At 49.0% G+C, this 5452-nt stretch overlaps 1 long non-coding RNA gene across 2 annotated transcripts; it reads right to left on the bottom strand.

The window, feature by feature from the left end:
• Nucleotides 1-2108: 2108 nt before the first annotated feature.
• Nucleotides 2109-5195, bottom strand: LOC108505419. 2 transcript variants are annotated; one of them, XR_001877505.1, is made up of 3 exons: nucleotides 5118-5195; nucleotides 2786-2992; nucleotides 2109-2336 (listed from the first exon to the last, which is right to left on the bottom strand). It is a non-coding gene; the product is annotated as an uncharacterized LOC108505419 (long non-coding RNA). The 2 variants fall into 2 exon arrangements; XR_001877504.1 differs by having other exon boundaries at nucleotides 5084-5193.
• Nucleotides 5196-5452: the final 257 nt, after the last annotated feature.

The following is a 5452-nucleotide window of genomic DNA, read 5'->3' as shown; positions in this document are numbered from 1 at the left end:
AACCACGTCTGGAATAGCGACAAAAAAAAAAAAGGAGAAAAAAAAAAAAAAAAAAGGAGGGGGGAAAAGGGAAAAAAAAAAAGAAAAAAAAAAAAAAAAAGAAGAGAGACGATGAAGAGGAAAAAAAAAAGGGAAAAAAGAAAAAAGACTGATTTCTCTGCGAATTTCTAATGGGAAACTGTCCGGGATACTTCCTCCAGCAGCATTCCGGGTTGCATGTATTTGTATTTCATTGATGGAGTCCTTTGATTCACTTGCACTTCACCCTCATCTTTAGTAGAAAAAAACGAGACAACCACAAAACCAAACAAACAAACGTGGCTGGGTTCTTTCTCCTTTAATCTTGGAGGGAAGCAGGCAGAGAGAGGGAGATCAAGCACTACCTTTTCCACTCTTAAATCTTTGTTGGTCGTTTGCTGTCCCACCTCTGAAATAAAAGGGAGCGGAAAGCACCAGGAGAGCGGAGTGTGCCTCGCTTTGCCGGGTCTCTCCTGTCCTGAGGGCAAAAACAAACGAGAAAAAAAAAAAAAAGAAAACAAACAAAAAAAAGAGTATTTAATTCCCAACCACCACTTGACACCACGGCAAATTCCAATAAGAGGTACTGGGTACATGTAAAATATGTTGATACACACGAACAAAGTTTATTTTGGCTATAACTTGTGAATTGATAGTTGACTGTCAAACATTTACATTTTATCTCATAAAGGTGTATCTATTCACGTAATCTTGTGATTTTTTTGGTTATTATTATTATTATTTGAGAGACGTAAAGCTATTTAACCTGGGGCACCCTGCAGTCGGTGATTGTTATCCCAGATTTTGCCATCAGACCCTCAAGCTTATTGCCAAGACAGAGGGAAAGCTCTTCTACGTGAACTTTGGTATGGACGGGCTTTGTATCTATTTGTTCTCCATGAAAACAAAATTATTTATATTGACCATATTTTTTCTAGTGTATTTTAAGTTATTTAAAAAAGAAAATGAAAAAAAGAAAGAAAGCAAGATGCTGTTATCTCATTGCATTTGTTGTCAGTACAATATATTTTGTTTCACTCAGGTTTGCTTCACCTTTTTTAATCCATTTTCGACGTCACGAATTTCAATAAGTGCCAAGTAATGAATTTAAGACACTTTGCGACCTATTGACTGAAGGGGGGACGGTTTGGGGGACGGTTTCGCCTCCCTCCTGGTACTGTCGATGTCCGACCATCGGTGATGTTCTTTCTTTTCTGTGTTTACACCCTTCTGTAGAGCTCGCACGTTTCTTTCTGCTCCGTAGATATCGCGACACGCCGATAGCGCTCAGCACGACGAGGAAGCGCATTTCTTTTTCTTTTTTTTTTTTTATTTTTAACAACCACTTTATATGAGTTTTTCCCGAGTTTCGGCCGCACAAACCCCGGGGCGCGGCGTTCGCGGTGGCTTTTCTGTTGCAGCCGAACCGGCCGGTGGAAGCTCTATAGCAATTGTGTCTTTACAAGTTCTGTCAGGTTCCCTCAGGTAATAAAATCGAGGAAAGTGGAACGGCTCGGAATGTTTTCCAGGGAGGGATGGCGGGAGCGGGGGGGGGGATTGGATCGGAGCCTCCCGCCCCCGACAGAGCCCAGCGTGGCTCCGGGTCGCTCTCGGGGGTACCGGGATGGGCTCCTGCCCCCTCACAACGGGCTCCTCCGCCCTGGGAAGCTCCAGGTATCCCGGCGGGAGCAGCGGGCTCCGGGCGCGGATGGACGGGGCTGGTTGAGGGGGCTCCGGGAAAGGAGCAGGGGGAGCCGCAGCCCTCGAACCCCTCCTCGGGGAAGCGGCGACCTCCGGTGAGTTGTAGGAAGGGTCCCCCCGGGCCCGGCTGCGGGAGAGAGCCCGAGGTGTCCCCGCGGGATGGGCAGGGACGGGGCAGCGGCAGGGACGGTGTGCCCGGAGCCCTCCCGGCGGAGCCCACGGGCAGCGAGAGCCAAAGCAGCTCGGAACGCTTCTATGCAAATAACGGGCTGGAAATGATGGATTTTATGTTAGGGAAAACAGCTTTATTCAAGCAAAAGTAAGATACTGCTAATTATAAAGTCAATAAAACTCGCGGTGCTGCCGATTGATCCCCCAATAAAGCAGTTCATTAATATGAGCACGAGCAGCACGCGGTGCAGAGCCCGGGCTCAGCCTCGGGATCCTCACCCTCCTCCAGATAAACTTGGCATGTTTTACCTGCTCTCTTCAGACTCCAACTAGTTTGAGTAGAGTCGTGCAACAACCTTGTGCAGGTTATTGATGTGTGCAATGTGAATTTGGTGGACATGTACAGTGGGAATCTCCAACCTTGACTCAGCTCTCGGCACGTCTGTCTGCAAGATGATTGTAATAAAAAGACATGAAAAATGTGCTTTCATCCTACCAGAGAAGATGATTGGATGGTGTAAGAGAACTGTGTGTTTTTTAGCGCAGCTGTGATTAAAATAAAATAGTCTTAACAGGATATTTTTGGACAGGAATACTTACATTCCTGCTTTCCTTGGACTGGAATACCTAATAAGTCTATAGGCCGACAGAAGTTGGCCAGGACTCTTCTGTTTCTATTTTATTTCTTAGACTGTCTGAACCCATATAAAGCCTATATAAACCCCCTAAGGTTTCCTGAAGCGTAATTATGGGTATTCCACGAGCCAGCCGGCGCTCACACAGCCTGTGCTTCCTGGGGAGAAAATTTTCGCGTGGAATTTACATGGAGATGTGCTGGCCTGGGAAGGGGATTGAGGGAAGAGATCAAACAAATCGTGTAGGAAGGAGTAAACACCTGTTTCTGTCCTCGCAGAGCCCGTGGTGTGTTCGCAGCAGGACCTGACGTGGGTTCCTCGGGGCTGAAGCAGCAGCTTCCACGTTTTGTTCTCCCTCTGTAGCAGCACCAAGTGAGGTGAGCAGGGCAGGGCGAGGGCAGCCAGGTGTCTGACAGGGAGCTTGGACACTGCCACGCTCGTGGGTCCCAGTTCTCCGCTCAAAAAGCCTGGAAACGAGAAGAAAAGAAAACGCTGCCCAGTGCATAAAACCACATGGAAACCTGCTGAATACTGTGTATAAAACTGATGTGTTGTGTTGCTCACTCACAGCTCAGCTTTATTGCAGGTAAAGCTTTTAAACTTGCCTTTCAGAGGAGCAGCCCTGGAAAAGCACTTGAGCCTCCGTGGCTTCCAGTCCTTCGAGTGAGCTGTGGCTGGATACCCATGGAATAAATAATGGGCTTTGCGTAACACTACACACTGTGCTGCTTCCTGCCCAGTAAATATTGATACTTGTCCAATTTTGTGGCTGTTCCCATTTCATTTGCCCTTGAATCTTCAGTTTCTTGTTATTTCTCAGCCTTTCTGTGAAGCGCCAGCAGGCAAAAGTGCACCTTAAAGGTCAGAAATGTTAGAAATAAAGCAGCAGATCTGCATCACTTTTGTGCTTTTGAGGTGGGCAGCAAACTTCTGAAAGGAGCTGGAAAAACTGTCCTCATTTTAAACCCTTCCTATGCTTGAGCAGCAACTGCCCCTGGTTTTGCTGGGGGATCTAATAAATGTGAGCTGTCACTACTCACACTTTACACCAGCACCCAGCCTTCCCTGCAGGTGTTCTTCAGGCAATTAAGTTGGTGTGAATGAAGGAAATTCTCAGAATTTTCTACACCACGAGTCTCCCCAGTCCAGTGACAGACCGCAGGTTTTAGGATGCATTTGTGCTGTTTGGCCTGCTGTCACTAATTTTAGGGACTGGCCAAAAGCTCAGTTTCTGATGGAAGAATCAGCAGAGCCCTCAGTTCCCATCGTCTTCCTCGGCAGCGTGGTAACCCCATGCCGCCTTCTGACAGGAAAGAGCAGCACAAACCTAATTCCTCCCCAGTTTGGGGCTGATTTTTGATTTCAGTGGGAAGGGCTGGGAGTGCCGGGCGCTCCTGCCCGCAGGATCTGTGGGAATCTGCCGAATCATCCGTGTGCAGCATCACCCAGCACGTAGCGATGCTGTGCCCACACACGGCTCCTGGGCTGTGCTGCAGAGGCAGCTTCTCCTCCAGCAGGATCCTCTTGTGCTCACAGGAGCCCAGGCTTTTCCCACAGAGGGCTTTTCTCTCTTAAACTCTTTTTATATGGCAGCTGTGAAGGCTGTTTGGGGACGTCTTCCTTCATAACAAAGGTTTTATGGCCTTTGCACGTCAGACACGCTGATGTGCCATCAACTGCCTCCTTTCACAGGGGTAAGAATCACCCAGGGAAAAATCCTGGGAGAGAATTCTGAAATGGGGAGGTACAAAATGCACAAAAGGAACAAGGGGCAGTTTGACTTGCCCAGCAGCCACAGCCACCCTGGAAGCACCGAGGAGAAAACCCCTGGTTGGCAGAGCACAGCGGCAGAGCAGTGGGATCTTTGATGAACATCTTAAGCTAATTTAGAGGACAAGATACCAGTTTTAATAATGCATTAAGGAAATGCAGCTGCATCACCCTTCAAGCTGACATTCCATTTGACAGGCTAATACCCACACTGGTGCAGGATCCATTGGGATCACACCGGGATCCTGGCAGTGCATCTCCAGGTCCACAGTGGCCCGTGTAGAGTGGCTGCAGGAGCCCTCAGCAGGTGCCTGCACGTCCTCCTCTCACTGCCAGCGCTAGTGTTTTGCTCTTTAAAAGTGTCACCCTGGATTCTGCATCTCCTGGAAGAGGCAGGAAGCACCAGCAGTCACTTCTGTCTGGTTGCCAAGCTGGGCAGCAGCCGCTCACATCCAACCGCTGGTGTTTGGAACGCCCAGGTCAACGTGTTGTCACTCAGCTTTTTGGCTTCCTGGGTTTGCATGAAGTGATCTTACACATGAAATGGTAAATTTGCCCAGGACTTAGAGGCGATGGGGCCACACTGACCCCACAGTTCCTGCCCCCCGTGAAACCCAACTATTTTAATTCTCCGTCAGCTGCCTTCGAGCGGCCCCTGCCCTGCCCTGGAGCTCCAGGGAGATGCTGACGTGCTCCACACACTCTGGAACAGGGGAGACATTTCATCACTCCAATGTTAGGCAACCACTGCCACCATTCCTACCTCCCTAACAACAATTTAAACCTACTGTCTTCTTTTTCTTCCAGGAGAACACAACCCACCGGTCACCCACCGCTGATGAGAACACCAGATGCAGCTTGTGCAGGAGGGTGGAGCTCAGCCACGTTTGAGCAGCTCAGGCCAGAAAGAGGGTTTGGAAAATAGGAACTGTCTGTGTGTTATTAGAATTATGGAGTCATAGAATCGTGGAATGGTTGGGTTGGAAGGGACCTTAAAGCTCGTGTTGTTCCACCCCCTGCCATGGGCAGGGACACCTTCCACTGTCCCAGGTTGCTCCAACCTGGCCTTGGGCATTCCCAGGGATGGGGCAGCCACAGCTTCTCTGGGCAGCCTGTGCCAGGGCCTCCCCACCCTCTCAGGGAAGAATTCCTTCCAA

The sequence above is a fragment of the Lepidothrix coronata genome, unplaced genomic scaffold (assembly GCF_001604755.1).
Source record: "Lepidothrix coronata isolate B3197 unplaced genomic scaffold, Lepidothrix_coronata-1.0 Scaffold190, whole genome shotgun sequence".
In the NCBI taxonomy this organism is placed as follows: domain Eukaryota; kingdom Metazoa; phylum Chordata; class Aves; order Passeriformes; family Pipridae; genus Lepidothrix; species Lepidothrix coronata.
This window is presented reverse-complemented; position numbering and strand designations above follow the sequence as displayed.